Source organism: Salvelinus alpinus, chromosome 15 (genome assembly GCF_045679555.1).
Source record: "Salvelinus alpinus chromosome 15, SLU_Salpinus.1, whole genome shotgun sequence".
Taxonomy (NCBI): Eukaryota; Metazoa; Chordata; class Actinopteri; order Salmoniformes; family Salmonidae; genus Salvelinus; species Salvelinus alpinus.
The window spans coordinates 51,503,614-51,521,391 of record NC_092100.1 but is presented as its reverse complement, the minus strand read 5'-3'; positions in this window follow the sequence as shown (position 1 = coordinate 51,521,391).

Below are 17,778 nucleotides of genomic sequence, written 5' to 3'. Positions count from 1 at the left end.
ATCTGTTTTACCTCATTTCTACCAGCATGTTACATGTGCAACCAGAGGAAAAAAAACTCTAGACCACCTTAACTCCACACACAGAGACACGCACAACGCATATCTGACCATAATTCTATCCTCCTGACTTCTGCTTACAATCAATAAATAAAGCAGAAAGTACCAGTACCACTCACTACGGAAGTGGTCAGATGACGCAGATGCTAAGCTACAGGACTGTTTTGCTGGCACAGACTGGAATATGTTTCATCCGATGGCATTGAGGAGTATGTGACAAAATCCTGCACGGAGCCTTCACCGTGCGCTACCACTTTAAGAGTGCATCAGCAGTCAGGAAGGAGGAAATAAAGATAGTTCTTCTGGCTCTCTGTGTGGAGATCTCGGTTGGCGTGGCAGTTTGACAGTGTGTGCAACTCTGCAGAACACTATTTTTAGTGTGATCAATTGTAAAGTGTTTAAGTCGATCGGCAGTAATACCGCTCTAGGTCGTGGATGTAATCTTTTGGAACCGCTCCTGTCATTGTTCGCATGGACTAGTAGCAACATTTTTGCAAAGCTTTGAAAAACTAATCAACAAACCATTAGGTGTATCAGACGGACAGACAGTGCAACTACAAGCCTGAAGTCAACAGCTAAGACCACCCCCACCTCTCTCTCTCGCTCTCATTTTCCTTCTATCGCTCTAGTGCTTTTCACTGCAGCAGACTTTCTTTTTTCCCTCTGTGCTCCTTTTGATGTTCAGTGTCGTTGAATTATCAGTCCCCTGCCAATTGTATTTGGTGTGACATTTTAGTTAAAGGAAGTTTGCGTGAGTTATTGTCTATTGTTGTTTGAACTGTTTTGATTTTGTGTGGGACTGTTTACATCTGGGCGAGAAGATTTTTGGACATTTTAAGGCCTTTGTTTGGTGTTTGGTCTATGAATCCCCCCCCCACACACACCCATTCATATCCCCTGCACTGCTCCCCTGGGAGGTAATACAGATTATTGCAAATCCTCAAATGTTGATGACTGGGTTCTTTCTTGTCAATTGATTCTATGAAGTTGCAGTTAAATTGCTCTGCCATTATTATTGTATGAGGTATTATTGTTTGGGTTACCCCTGTGCTGTGACGTGTGTTTTGTAAGGTATGTCTTATCGTTTCTCTCCACTGGCTATCTGGCAAACAGGCTACACTCTAGGCAGTCTCTTCTGCTGGTGTGTGTGTGTGTGTGTGGTGTGTGTGTGTGTGTGTCTGGTAGCTGTACTCTATCTATCCTAGTCTTTTCCTTTCGCAGGGGTACTGTTTTTCTCAATTGCTTAGACACAATTCCTGGAACAAGTCACCATTTTCTAAAATCTAAACACACAATTTTAAAAACTCACACCCAACGGTACAAACATCTAACGTCGGGGTCCCAATTCAAACTTTGCCCTCAGACCACACACAAAAGCTGTCTTGTGCCAGACATCCGGCGCCGACAGAGATGGCCGCCTCGCTTCGCGTTCTTAGGAAACTATGCAGTATTTCGTTTTTTTAATGTATTATTTCTTACACTGTTACCCCAGGGAATCTTAAGTCTTATTACATACAGCCGGGAGGAACTATTGTATATAAGAGCAACGTCAACTTACCAACATTACGACCGGGAATACGACATTCCCGAAGCGGATCCACCACCCAGGACAATGGATCGGATCCCAGCAGGCGTCCCAAAACAACGGCGCCGCAGAAGGGGCAGACGGAGCGGTCTTCTGGTCAGGCTCCGTAGACGGGCACATGGCCCACCGCTCCCGAGTATACTACTAGCCAATGTCCAGTCTCTTGACAACAAGGTAGACGAAATCTGAGCAAGGGTTGCCTTCCAGATAGACATCAGAGACTGTAACGTTCTTTGTTTCACAGAAACATGGCTCACTCGGGATACGTTATCAGAGTTGGTACAGCCACCAGTTTTCTTCACGCATCGCGCCGACAGAAACAAACATCTCTTTGATAAGAAGGGCGGGGGTGTATGCCTTATGATTAACGAGTCGTGGTGTGATCATAACAACACACAGGAACTCAAGTCCTTTTGTTCACCTGACCTAGAATTCCTTACAATGAAATGCCGACCGCATTATCTACCAAAAGAATTCTCTTCGATTATAATCACAGTCATGTACATCCCCCCCAAGCAGACACCTTGACGGCCCTGAAATAACTTCATTGGACTCTATGTAAACTGGAAACCACATATCCTAAGGCTGCATTTATTTTAGCTGGGGATTTTAACAAGGCTAATCTGAAAACAAGGCTCCCTAAATTTTATCAGCATATCGAATGCGTGACCCGGGCTGGAAAAATTCTGGATCATTGTTACTCTAACTTCCGCGACGCATTCAAAGCCCTCCCTTGCCCTCCTTTCGACAAATCTGACCATGACTCAATTTTGTTGCTCCCAGCCTATAGACAGAAATTAAAACCGGGAACACCCGTGCTCAGGTCTGTTCAACGCTGGTCCGAACAATCTGAATCCACACTTCAAGATTGATTCGATCACGTGGACTGGGATAAATTCCGGATAGCGTTGAACAACAACATTGAATATGCTGATTCGGTGAGCGAGTTTATTAGCAAGTGCATCGGTGATGTTGTACTCACGGCGACAATTAAAAACTTCCCCAACCAGAAACCATGGATTGCTGGCAGCATTCGCGCAAAACTGAAAGCGCGAACCACTGCTTTTAATCAGGTCAAGGCGCCCGGAAATATGACGGAATACAAACAGTGTAGCTATTCCCTCCACAAGGCAATCAAACAAGTAGAGTCGCAATTCAACGGCTCAGACACGAGAGGTATGTGTCAGGGTCTACAGTCAATCACGGACTACAAAAAGAAAACCAGCCCCATCGCGGACCCCGATGTCTTGCTCCCAGACAAACTAAACAACTTCTTTGCTCGCTTTGAGGACAATACAGTGCCACTGACACGGCCCGCTACCAAAACCTCCGGACTCTCCATCACCGCAGCCAACGTGAGTAAAACATTTAAACGCGTTAACGCTCGCAAGGCGGCCGGCCCAGACGGCATCCCTAGCCGTGTCCTCAGAGCATGCGCAAACCAGCTGGCTGGTGTGTTTACGGACATATTCAATCAATCCCTATCCCAGTCTGCTGTTCCCACATGCTTCAAGAGGGCCACCATTGTTCCTGTTCCCAAGAAAGCTAAGGTAATTGAGCTAAATGACCCCCATAGCACTCATTTCCGTCATCATGAAGTGCTTTGAGAGACTAGTCAAGGATCATATCATCTCCACCCTACCTGACACTCTAGACCCACTCCATTTGCTTACCGCCCCAATAGGTCCACAGACGACGCAAACGCAATCACACTGCACACTGCCCTAACCCATCTGTACAAGAGGAATACCTATGTAAGAATGCTGTTCATCAACTACAGCTCAGCATTTAACACCATAGTACCCTCCAAACATTAAGCTCGAGGCCCTGGGTCTCAACCCCGTCCTGAGCAACTGGGTCCTGGACTTTCTTTCTTTCTTTCTTTTTTTTACCCCCTTCTTCTCCCCAATTTCATGGTATCCAATTGTTAGTAGTTACTGTCTTGTCTCATCGCTACAACTCCCGTACGGGCTCGGAAAAGACGAAGGTCGAGAGCCATGCGTCCTACGAAACACAACCCAACCAAGCCGCACTGCTTCTTAACACAGCGCACATCGAACCCGGAAGCCAGCCGCACCAATGTGTCGGAGGTAACACCGTACACCTAGTGACCTAGTCAGCGTGTACTGCGCCCGGCCCGCCACAGGAGTCGCTAGTGCGCGATGAGACAAGGATATCCCTACCGGCCAAACCCTCCCTAACCCGGACGACTCTAGGCCAATTGTATGTCAACCTGGAAATGCACTGATTTCAGCCTGGAGCCTGCTACCTTTATTCTGGCTAGGTCAAGACAAAGACAATGACAGGGACAGAGAAAATACAAAGAAGAGACAAAAACAAGTTCCACCAGTGAAGCCAGAGAACCCGGCTATCACTCTTAATACAGCCGTACCCTTCTATTCGAGAGCAAAAGCAAACCTGATGCTGATTTCTACATAAAACAAGCAGTGGAACAGGCATGTATGTTGGATGACGAGAGCTGGCAGCTCTCCCAGATGTTGGAGATGAACAGTGAGGTCTGTACTCTTACATCCGGCCTTACAACCGTCTTCAAACACAAAATCTATACCCGGCATGAAGTCCCCATTTAAGCAGTGTCCGTACAGGCTGTCCCCCCGGCAAACTGGCAATTCTCAATGGATAATGGAGTTGTGGAACCCTCTTTTTCTGGTTGGGCTTCTCCGGTTGTCCTGATTCCAAAGAAAGATGCTGGATTTCGATTCTGTGTAGACTACAGGAAGCTGAATGCCATAACAGAAAGTGATGCATACCCTCCACCGAACATCAATGTTCGGTGGAGGGTATGCATCACTCTGGCAGGAGCATTAATCTTCAGTAATCTGGATCTGAACAGCGGATATTGGCAGGTGGCAATGGATCCCACCAGTCAGGACAAGACTGCCTTCGTCACCCCTGCTGGTTTGTACTCCTTCAAAGTCATGCATTTTGGTTTGAAGAATGCTCCAGCAACCTTCCAAAGGTTGAAGGGGACTGTCCTGGGAGATCTGAGGGGAAGAAGTTGTCTTGTGTATCTGGATGACATGATAATCTACTCCTCTTCTGTAGCTGATCATCTGCAAGACATTCCGTCTTCGACAGACTTAAGGCTGCAGGTTTGACCCTAAACTTGAAGAAGTGTCATTTCTGTTTGCCAGAACTCAAGTTCCTTGGTCATGTGGTTAATGCTGAAGGTATCCATGCAGATCCAGCCAAAGTTGCAGGAGTTCCTAATTCCCACATCCCTCAAGGCTTTTCAGAGCTTCCTGGGTATGGCTGGATGGTACCACAGGTTTGTGCCTGACTTTTCAAAGGTTGCCGAACCACTCAACCACCTTAAGAAGAAGGGGGTGAAATTCCAATGGACCCCTGCATGCCAAAGCGCATTTAAAGCACTCAAAACAGTCTCATCACTCCTCCAGTGTTTGGACATCCTAACCTGAATGCTAATTTCATTGTGTACACGGATGAAAGTCATACAGTACTTGGAGCAGTCTTGGCTCAACAAACAGGACCTGGAATAGAGAAAGTTCTTGCCTATGCAAGTCGCACCCTTAATTCAGCCGAGATGAAATATTCAACGACTGAAAGGGAGTGCCTCGCTGTGGTCTGGGCATCAGAGAAATGGAGCTACTACTTGGAGGCGAAGGTCTTCACCGTTGTCACAGACCACGCTGCTCTGCAGTGGGTTCTGGCAGCAGGCAAGACCAACAGCCATTTATTCACTGGTCTATCAGACTTCAGAGGTTTGACTTCATCATTTAGTATCACAAAGGAAAACTGAATGCTGTCTAGTTGCCCTTTCTCTGATTACAGAGACTGCCAAGAAACATATCCCGCTATGCCCTCTGACAAACAATCATACAAGCATCAATACAGGACTAAGATCGAATCGTACTACACCGGCTCCGACGTTCATCGGATGTGGCACGGCTTGCAAACCATTACAGACTACAAAAGAAAGCACTGCCGAGAGCTGCCCAGTGACACGAGCCTACCAGACGAGCTAAACTACTTCTATGCTCGCTACGAGGAAAATAACACTGAAACATGCATGAGAGCACCAACTGTTCCGGAAGACTGTGTGTGATCACGCTATCAGCAGCCGAAGCGAGTAAGACCTTTTAACAGGTCAACATTCACAAGGCTGCAGGGCCAGATTACCAGGACGTGTGCTCCGAGCATGCACTGACCAGCTGGCAAGTGTCTTCACTGACATTCTCAATGTCTCCCTGTCCGACTCCGTAATACCAACATGTTTTAAGCAGACCACCATAGTCCCTGTGCCCAAGAACACTAAATTACTACTGACCGTAGCACTCACGTCTGTAGCCATGAAGTGCTTTGAAAGGCTGGTCTTGGCTCACATCAACAACACTCTCCCAGAAACCCTAGACCCACTCCAATTTGCATACCGCCCTCACAGATCCACAGATAATGCAATCTCTATTGCACTCCACACTGCCCTTTCCCACCTGCACAAAAGGAACACCTACAGTGGGGAGAACAAGTATTTGATACACTGCCGATTTTGCAGGTTTTCCTACTTACAAAGCATGTAGAGGTCTGTCATTTTTATCATAGGTACACTTCAACTGTGAGAGACGGAATCTAAAACAAAAATCCAGAAAATCACATTGTATGATTTTTAAATAATTAATTTGCATTTTATTGCATGACATAAGTATTTGATCACCTACCAACCAGTAAGAATTCCGGCTCTCACAGACCTGTTAGTTTTTCTTTAAGAAGCCCTCCTGTTCTCCACTCATTACCTGTATTAACTGCACCTGTTTGAACTCGTTACCTGTATAAAAGACACCTGTCTACACACTCAATCAAACAGATTCCAACCTCTCCACAATAGCCAAGACCAGAGAGCTGTGTAAGGACATCAGGGATAAAATTGTAGACCTGCACAAGGCTGGGATGGGCTACAGGACAATAGGCAAGCAGCTTGGTGAGAAGGAAACAACTGTTGGCGCAATTATTAGAAAATGGAAGAAGTTCAAGATGACGGTCAATCACCCTCGGTCTGGGGCTCCATGCAAGATTTCACCTCGTGGGGCATCAATGATCATGAGGAAGGTGAGGGATCAGCCCAGAACTACACGGCAGGACCTGGTCAATGACCTGAAGAGAGCTGGGACCACAGTCTCAAAGAAAACCATTAGTAACACACTACGCCGTCATGGATTAAAATCCTGCAGCGCACGCAAGGTCCCCCTGCTTAAGCCAGTGCATGTCCAGGCCCGTCTGAAGTTTGCCAATGACCATCTGGATGATCCAGAGGAGGAATGGGAGAAGGTCATGTGGTCTGATGAGACAAAAATAGAGCTTTTTGGTCTAACTCCACTCGCCGTGTTTGGAGGAAGAAGAAGTATGAGTACAACCCCAAGAACACCATCCCAACCGTGAAGCATGGAGGTGGAAACATCATTCTTTGGGGATGCTTTTCTGCTAAGGGGACAGGACGACTGCACCATATTGAGGGGAGGATGGATGGGGCCATGTATCGCGAGATCTTGGCCAACAACCTCCTTCCCTCAGTAAGAGCATTGAAGATGGGTCGTGGCTGGGTCTTCCAGCATGACAACGACACGAAGCACACAGCCATGGCAACTAAGGAGTGGCTCCGTAAGAAGCATCTCAAGGTCCTGGAGTGGCCTAGCCAGTCTCCAGACCTGAACCCAATAGAAAATCTTTGGAGGGAGCTGAAAGTCCGTATTGCCCAGCGACAGCCCCGAAACCTGAAGGATCTGGAGAAGATCTGTAGGGAGGAGTGGGCCAAAATCTCTGCTGCAGTGTGTGCAAACCTAGTCAAGAACTACAGGAAACGTATGATCTCTGTAATTGCAAACAAAGGTTTCTGTACCAAATATTAGGTTCTGCTTTTCTGATGTATCAAATACTTATGTCATGCAATAAAATGCAAATTAATTACTTAAAAATCATACAATGTGATTTTCTGGATTTTTGTTTTAGATTCCGTCTCTCATAGTTGAAGTGTACCTATGATAAAAATTACAGACCTCTACATGCTTTGTAAGTAGGAAAACCTGCAAAATCGGCAGTGTATCAAATACTTGTTCTCCCCACTGTATGTGAGAATGCTGTTCATTGACTACAGCTCAGCGTTCTACACCATAGTACACTCAAAGCTCATCACTAAGCTTAAGACCCTGTGAATTAACACCTCCCTCTGCAACTTGATCCTGGACTTACTGACGGACCGCCCCAGGTGGGAATGGTAGGTAACAACAGATCCGCCACGCTGAACCTCAGCACGGGGAGCCCCTTAGGGGTGCGTGCTCAGTCCCCTCCTGTACTCCCTGTTCCCTCATGACTGCATGGCCAGGCACGACTCCAACACCATCATTAAGTTGGCCAATGAGTGGTAGGTCTGATCACCGACATCGACGAGACCTGGCCGGGTGGTGCCAGGACAACAACCTCTCCCTCAACGTGATCAAGACAAATGAGATGATTGTGGACTACAGGAAAAGGAGGACAGTGCACGCCCCCATTCTCTTCGACGGGGGTCTAGTGGAGCAGGTTGAGTGTTTCAAGTTCCTTGGTGCCCACATCACCAACAAACTAACATGGTCCAAGCACACCAAGACAGTCGTGAAGAGGGCACGACAAAACCTATTGCCCCTCAGGAGACTGAGGAGACTGAAATGATTTGGCATGGGTCCTCAGATCCTCAAAGCTGCACCATCGAGAGCATCCTGACTGGTTGCATCACTGCCTCGTATGGCAACTGCTCGGCCTCCGACCGCAATGCACTACAGAGGCTAAAGAAGTTGGTAAAGCAATTCACTTTTTGTCCTGAGTACAAAGTGTTATATTTGGGGCAAATCCAATACAACACATTACTGAGTACCACTCTCTATATTTGTAAGCATAGTTGTGGGTGCATCATGATATGGGTATGCTTGTAATCCTTAAGGACTGGGGAGTTTTTCAGGATAAAAAATAAATGTAATGGAGCTTACCACAGGCAAAATCCTAGAGGAAAACCTTGTTCAGTCTGCTTTCCACCAGATACTGGGAGATTAGTTCACCTTTCGACCGGACAATAGCCTAGTACACAAGGTCAAATCTGTACTGGAGTTGCTTACCAATAATTTATTTTTAATTTATTTCACTTTTATTTAACCATGTAGGCTAGTTGAGAAAAAGTTCTCATTTACAACTGCGACCTTGCCAAGATAAAGCATAGCAGTTCGACACATACAACACCACAGAGTTACACATGGAAAAAACAAAACAGACAGTCAAAAAAAAAAGAAAAAAAAAAATCTATATACAGTGAGTGCAAATGAGGTAAGATAAGGGAGGTAAGGCAATCAATAGGCCATGGTGGCGAAGTAAATTACAATATAGCAATTAAACACTGGAATGGTAGATGTGCAGAAGATGAATGTGCAACTAGAGATACTGGGGTGCAAAGGAGCAAGATAAATAAATACAGTATGGGGATGAGATAGTTGGATGGGCTGTTTACAGATGGCCTATGTACAGGTGCAGTGATCTGTGAGCTGGTGCTTAAAGCTAGTGAGGGAGATATGAGTCTCCAGCTTCAGTGATTTTTTCAGTAGTGGGTAGTATATGGGGCTTTGGTGACAAAACGGATGGCACTGTGATAGACTGCATCCAATTTGTTGAGTAGAGTGTTGGAGGCTATTTTATAAATGACATCGCCGAAGTCGAGGATTGGTAGGATGGTCAGCCAGTCAAGGGTATGTTTGGTAGCATGAGTGAAGGATGTTTTGTTGCGAAATAGGAAGCCGATTCTAGATTTAATTCTGGATTGGAGATGCTTAATGTGAGTCTGGAAGGAGAGTTTACAGTCTAACCAGACACCTAGGTATTTATAGTTGTCCATGTATTCTAAGTCAGAACCGTCCAGAGTAGTGACGCTAGACGGGCAGGCAGGTGCGGGCAGCGATCGGTTGAAGAGCATGCATGTAGTTTTACTTGCATTTAAGAGCAGTTGGAGAGTTGTATGGCATTGAAACTTGTCTGGAGGTTAGTTAACACAGTGTCCAAGGAAGGGCCAGAAGTATACAGCATGGTGTCGTCTGCGTCAGATAATCACCAGCAGCAAAAGTGACATCATTGAGGTACACAGAGAAGAGAGTCGGCCCGAGAAGTTAACCCTGTGGCACCCCCATAGAGACTGCCAGAGGTCCGGACAACAGGCCCTCCGATTTGACACACTGAAGAAGACAAGAAATGTTCCTTAGTGGCCGAGTTACAGTTTTGAATTAAATCTACTTGAACATTTTGAAAATAATAATGTAAAAATGTTGCACAATTCAGGTGTGGAAAGGTCTCAGAGACTTACTCAGAAAGACAGCTGTAATCGTTGCCAAAGGTACTTCTAAAAGTATTGACTCAGAAGTATGAATACTTACGTAAATGAGATATTTCTGTATTTTGTTTTCAAAACATTTGCAAAACATTTTTAAAAACCTGTTTTCACTTCATTATTATGGGGTTTTGTGTTTAGAATGTTTTTTTATTTTTTTTATTTTTTTTATTATGGCTGTAACTATTGGAATAAGTCAAGGGGTATTAATTATTTCTGAAGGCACTGTAGCTAACGTAACTATCTAGCGAACTATATTTATCTGAACCAAAATCTAGCTAGTTAACTTTCATAATACACTGAATAGACATTCCTATGTAGATCAATGTAATTAGCCAGCTGTTCTCTGGTGATAGGATTTGTAACTTTGCGAGCTAATGTAAGCTACGTTACGGTACAGTAGGCTGTAGCTAATGTAACCTATCTAACCGATAGCTAGCTAACTAACTACTGCAGAGGATAACGTGACTGGCCTATGTGTTCTATTTAGTCCAATCCCATCAACATCTGCAGCAGCATCAACATCAAGCTCAGCACCAGGAACTAGTGTAAGTCACCTTTCTAAATCTAAATGTAGCTATATCAGTACACATTGACGTGAATAGTCTATTTATTGAATAGACGTGTCTCTACTTCAAATGCCCTGAAGTTCTGCCTACGCTTTTGGCCCCCGAGCATGTTTTAAACCAAAGCAGGTCTTCATCCATCTATCAACATTGAAAATATGATCTTGACCATATGCTATGACACGGGCAGCTCCATTGAGTTGTGGAAGCGGAGTGAGGTTCAGCGGTGGCGGATAGCCACAGGCTCTGAAAACCTTCCTCTGATCTTCTGTGTCTGATTCTCAAAAGCTTGTGTAGAACCCGGGCCCATGTTATAGAATGTTGCTAGGGCCTGGAGGAAAAATGCATTTATCTTTCCTCTGAAGAACTTCCCTTCTCTGTGGACGAGCTCTATCCCTCTTGCCTATGTCCACTCGGTTCTCTCCAGGAGGGTTAGCTGTGCTTAGTGGATCCCTGCCGTTCACTGTCCTGTTAGCTGTTAGCAGCGTTGGGCTAATCTCAACAGGTGAACAGGAGAAAAATACATAGAGTGAATCACATAGGTAGCTGGTCCTATTTCTATCCATCAACTAGTATATGGAGCGTAATATAAAACAGAATCTTTGTAGTACATTTCAAGGGCAGAAGGGCAGACATTTTCCTCTAGAAACTCTGCCAAACCCTCTCACAAAATGGGTATCACACTGACTATCATTTCGAATCAAGATATTAGCTATGATACGTGTATATGACAGCTGAGCAGGCAAGTCTCTGGCTGAAGTGTAAAAAAAGAATTGAGCATTTTGCATGATGGAATATTCAATACCACCACACTAAAGCCTCACAGAGATCTGCTGAGGGAGTTCATTACTTTACTTTAAACCAATGAAACACCTCATCACTTTTACAATCACAGAGGAAAAACACATTCAATCACATCCTGGAGCAACTGTATCGCCACTCACAGAGGCTGAGCCCTGCGTGGGAGAGGCAGGCACAGAATTGTTTGAGCTGAAAAAAGTACACATTTATTTTTCCATCTGTGTTTCACAATGCATGTGTGCCTGGAGAATTGCAGCTAAAGTTCACATGTGGAGTGAGGTGGGCGAACCCCCCGTCTTGCAAAAACTCACCAGTAAAAAATAAATAGAGAGGGGGGGGAGAAAATAAACAAGGGGGGGATTAAAAGGGTGAGGGACTTAGCCACCTTTGCAGCTTTTCCACATGCACACACACTCTGCCTAGGTCCCCCAAGTATCTTAAAGGGATAAGGAGAATGGACAAAGGAATTAAAATATAGATTACACAACCAGGCCACCCTATGCCTGATCTGCCAAAACCCAAGAATCAAACAAATTGAATCAGACATTTTAAAGGAGGAGTAAATGTGAGAGTGGGTAGAGGATTGGGAGTGTAAAAAAACATACGCACTCAGAAGGTTGCAAGGGAAAAAGTAGGTTAGGGCATAATATTGTTAATATTACTAAAGTCATGGGAATTTAATGGCCAAACAACAGTAATCCAGAACTAAATTCATCTTTCATCAGAGAATACAAAATCTAGATTTTTCTTTTATCGTGAAGCTTCCGAGCTGAGCTCGACCTCAGACTCTGGCCTAAATTAAACTGGGGTTAGGAGTAACCTGTGGGTCTACAGTCTTCATCATCCTCCGCCTCACTGAGTCGAAGAAGCCTATGGCCTGGTGTGTTTCATTTCTACTAGCATTACAATTTGTGCATTTTACAAATCCTACACAATATGGAAAATGTGCCCATACAGCATTTGCTAAGACTACCAAAGTAAAATAGTTGTTATTGTTTCTAAGATACATAGTATGAAATGTTCCCACATTTTATTTGTGGATTCCTGAATGAGATGATGATGTTTTTATTCAGAATAAAAACCCTATAAATAGGCTACAACTGCTGCTCCTGATGATGACCCTGACACCAACTTTAGTAGTACAGATCCTGTCGACCCCATTGGATGAAGGCTTTCAAGCGGGAACAAGCTCAAGCTCAACATCATCAGACTCAGAAGAGGAAAAGACTGCACACAGCTGGCAAGAGCCAAAGTGTCTGAGTTCAATGTCATGGAGGTCATGGAGCTCTGCTAGACCAGCTGCCATTGCCCAACACGACAAGGTTCATCAGCTGAAGAATATTCAGGACCCTGCCTGGAACATTCAGCCAACACAACATCCATATTCAGTTAGACTGATGTTGTAGTATAATACACGGTAGAATACCTAGCATGCTCACAACTACACTGCGGTATAGATATTTCTACCTCTTGTATATGTATATAATGGAGTTTGATCAAATGTTTTATATCATATTTTTTTACAAGTGTTCTAATGATTTGATTAGATTTTTGATTTGACAAGTGACTAAATGATTCCAGCTTCATCAGAAAGCAATAAAGTGTTGACTTCAACTTCTGGATCAATTCATTGTGATATTCATGAAAAGTATTTGGAAGTAACTAGCTTCAATCTTACTGTATAAACAGTAAGATCGTTTTTTTTGCCCTCAGAACAACCTTACTTCGAAGGGGCATGGACTCTACAAGGTGACAAGCCTTCCACAGGGATGCTGGCCCACGTTGACTTCAATGCGGCCCATGTTGACTTCAATGCTTCCCAAATTGGCTGGATGTCCTTTGGGTGGTGGACCATTCTTGATACACACAGGAAACTGTTGAGCTTGAAAAATCCAGCAGCATCGCAGTTCTTGACACAAACAGGTGCGTCTGGCGCCTACTACCATACCACGTTCAAAGGCACTTACATATTTTGTCTTGGCCATTCACCCTCTGAATGGCACACATGCACAATCGATGTCTCAATTGTCTCAAGGCTTAAAAATCCTTCTTTAACCTGTCTCCTTCCCTTCATCTACACTGATTTGAAGTGGATGTAACAAGTGACATCAATAAGGGTTCATATCTTTCACCTGGATTCACCTGGTTAGTCTATGTCATGGAAAGAAAAGGTGTTAATGTTTTGTATACAGAGTGTATATACAGTAGAAGAAAAATATACCTACTACTAACGCCTACAATAAATACTACAGTTCAACAAAGGGAATACTCTCATGTGGTGTGTTTGGGGGGTGTAGTGTGGTGTTCGTAGTCACTTTGATACAACGGAAGATTGTTGTTATGGAACCTTTCACATCTCCTCTTGAGTCATCAATTTCTTTTGATCCAACATACTGTCCATCGTGTGAGGGATAAATTGCTTGAATAACCCCAACAACACACGCAAGCAAGGGTATTGCCTAGCTTCTCCCCACGTAGAACAAACTCCCAAAATAATTTGTTGGCAATGAAGCGGTATTGTCTGTAAGAGAATGACAAAAATGCTGTTAGACTTTCATGGGCTATCGTTGTGTACTGTGTGTATTCCTACTGTAGCAGCACGATGCAGAATATTACACATCTCACAGACACACGTTATTCAGTTAGCTACAACACACAGGTATAGTCACTCAAAGACTAGGTAATCAGTTATAAAGCCATTCCTTTACTCATCATCATCAAAACATTTCTCCAGTTTTACTCCTAATGAGATGCACTTAGGCTAGCTAGGTTAGCTATAACGTTAGGCTACAGTACATCTTGGCTATGAGCAAACAACGTTAGCTAGCTCAACTTGGCTAGCTTGGCTTGTTGTGGTACTAGCAAGCCCCATTAGGGCCGAATCAATCACAAAATGATACTGTATTGAACAACACTGGCTCGTGTAAAAATAGTTTATATTAATAGCTAGCTACCGACAGCAAAACAACTTACTTGTTTGTAATTTGCACTCCTGGTCCAGCTGGTCTAGGCTGCCACCGCCAGTTGATCTTGGAGGTTCTGAAGAACGTCTCCAGTACCCCTCCATCCATACGTGTTTTAGAACTTTGATGGTTTGTCACACACACACGATCCATGGTGTCTGCAGTGATCCTCTCCAGTAAGAACTGTCCGAGATCGAATTCGTTGCAGCACAGATGTTCCTCTTCTGTGGGCATAGCTGGATAGCACCCGCATAGGCACCACTAGTCGGAGCCTGACTGTGGCTCCACATCGCTGCTTGCTGGTCTCGCAATTCTCGTTCTCACTGTTTCAATTCCTCTTCAGTGTATTCTTGCTCAATTTAATAAGGCTGTATGCCCCTATGTAAAATAAGATCAAAAACTGTTTCCGCGTCCAGCTCTTCGTGGCATGAGGAATCATCAGAAGCATCCATTGTAATTATTTAGCAATCTCGGATAGACAGTGCATGGTACTATAGCTCCGTGAACCTGTAGAAACGAGCACTGCCCCCGTTTTGCCTTTGAGGGTGGGAACTTAATTGGCTCTATTGAACAAGGACAGCTAAATCTCCTCGCTGCTAGCATGATAGTGCAATCGGCGAAACACAAATTCCACAATAACTGCTACAAAAAAATGACTCCATACATTTTTAGATCAGACAGCAGGCGCAATCAACCGATGACGTCATTGGTTGAACTCGAACATTTCAAAATTACTGCTATGGTGCATAATTATGTCTGAAACACTTCTCATCACTCATAATTATGTAGGGAGACCAGAAAAACACCCGACATAGTGTCTAGTGGTGAGTTCCCCTTTAATCCATTTTTTTTGTTGCTGTTTTACTTTAGTACCTTATTGCACACATGATGCTTGTTTTGGAATGTTTCTATTCTGTTCAGGCTTCCTTCTTTTCACTCTGTATTTTCGGTTAGTATTGTGGAGTAACTGCAATCAAATCATAATCAAATCAATGTATTTATATAGCCCTTCTTACATCAGCTGATATATCAAAGTGCTGTACAGAAAACCAGCCTAAAACCCCAAACAGCAAGCAATGCAGATGTAGAAGCAACTGCAATGTTGTTAATCCATTCTCAGTTTTCTCCTATGACAGCCATTAAAGTCACTGTTGGCCTCATGGTGAAATCCCTGAGTGGTTTCCTTCCTCCCCGGCAACTGAGTTAGGAAGGATGACTGTATCTTTGTCGTTTCTGGGTGTATTGATACACCATCCATAGTGTAATTAATAACTTCTCAATGATCAAAGGCAGGATTCTCCAACTCTGTTGCTGGAGAGCTACCCTCCTGTAGGTTTTCGCTCCAACCCCAGTTGTAACTAACCAGATTCAACTTATCAACCAACTAATTATTAGAATTAGCTGCGCTAGATTAGGGTTGGAGCAAAAATCTATTGGACGGTACCTCTTTAGGAACAGGGTTGGAGAGCCCTGCTCAAAGGGATATTCAATGCCTTCTTTGCTAGGTATTGTAAAACCTCCCTGGTCTTCGTGTTTGAATCTGTGTTAGAAATTCACTGCTCGACTGAGGGACCTTACAGATAATTGTATGTGTGGGGTACAGAGATGAGGTAGTCATTCAAAAATCATGTTAAACAATATTATTGCATACAGAGTCCATGCAACTTATTATGTGACTTGTTAAGCACATTTTTGAACTTATTTAGGCATGCAATAAAAAAGGTGTTGAATACTTATTGACTGAAGACACTTTTTATTTTTTATTAATTTGTAAAAATGTCTAAACATAATTCCCCTTTGACAATATGGGGTATTGTGTGCAGGCCAGTGACACAACATCTCAGGCTGTAACAAATTGAGAAAAACAACAAAATGAGAAAAAAAGTCAAGGGGTGTGAATACTTTCTGAAGGTACTGTATCTTCATCTATATTTTTACTACAAAACATAGAAATGTGCCATTTTCACATATTGATTTTGGGGTGGTGCTGGAGATAAATATGAAGTTGAAAAAGTTTGAAATGTCCCTTAAATTAAATAGCTTACCTGCTCCATAGCAAGCTACACTATCCACACTGATTGGTGAAGTAATTTAATGTTGAGCTAAATGATTTCAGCGGTTTAAAACGGAACAGAAAGGAACTATAAAAACTGGGTTCGAACCTATTCGGAACTTTATTTTGCTGGTCGGAACAGTGGAACGTAGAAAAATATATAACGGTTCTGTTCAGAACGAAAAGATTGGAAAATAATTTTGGTTTACACCCCTGGTGGTAAGTGCATGTTACATGGTAATTACAGTGCTTGATAGGTCTGACACCAGACTAAGTACTTATGTAATGTAACGTAATGTTTGGTCCATGTTTCCCTGTTGGGGCCATCTCATTGCACAATAATAAAATACTGGGGATAGGAAGGATCTCAAAACAGCCAGCCTCATAAGAACAGGTGTCCATGCCAAAGTAAGTATTAGTCAGTTTTGTATGTCATAACACTTGAACTCTTGGCACTTGTAGAAAAAAAGGTGCTATCTAGAACCTAAAATGGTTCTTCAGCTGTCCCCATAGAAGAACCCTTTGACAAACCCTATGTGGTTCCAGGTAGAACCCTTTTGGGTTCCATGTATAACCCTTTCCACAGAGGTTTCGACATGGAACCAAAAAGGGTTTTACTATTCGAACCCTTTTTTCTAAGAGTGTAGTAAACAAAGAACCCCTTGGCAAGGGGTGTCTGTGTGTGTGCCTGCATATTGTAGTACAGCTGTCACTCCCTGACCTTAGTTCCTTTGTTATGTCTCTATTTTGGTTTGGTCAGGGCGTGAGTTGGGGTGGGCATTCTATGTTTTTGTTTTATATTTCTATGTGTTTGGCCGAGTGTGGTTCTCAATCAGAGGCAGCTGTCTGTCGTTGTCTCTGATTGAGAACCATACTTAGGTACCCTCATCCCACCTGTGTTTTGTGGGTTGTTGTTTTCTGTTGTGTGTCTGCACCAGCCAGAACTGTTTCGGTCGTTATCTTTGTCATTTTTGTTATTTCAGTGTTCATTTAATAAATATGGACACGTACCACGCTGCACCTTGGTCCTCTCCTTCCAACAGCCGTTACAACAGCAGTTAATGGAAAGTTAAAATAAGTGTTTTGGGCCAGCAGGCCACTGCAGAGGGAAACACATTCCTACCAAGTGCTCTCTCTCTCTCTCTCGCTGGCCTAATGAAAACAGGAAGTAATGTTGCGCTGAAAGGTTGCCCCTGAGAGCATTATCCTTCCTTTTTGGGCCCATTACAAGAAGTTAAAGGGTGTGTAGTGTGGCAATTGAGTTATTTACCCATGTTATGGCATGATGTGTCCTTTCCGCTCTCAGGGAAGCAAATGCTAACTATACTCATCCAATGTGTACACAAACACACCTCACTATTCTCACTGTGCTGTTAACT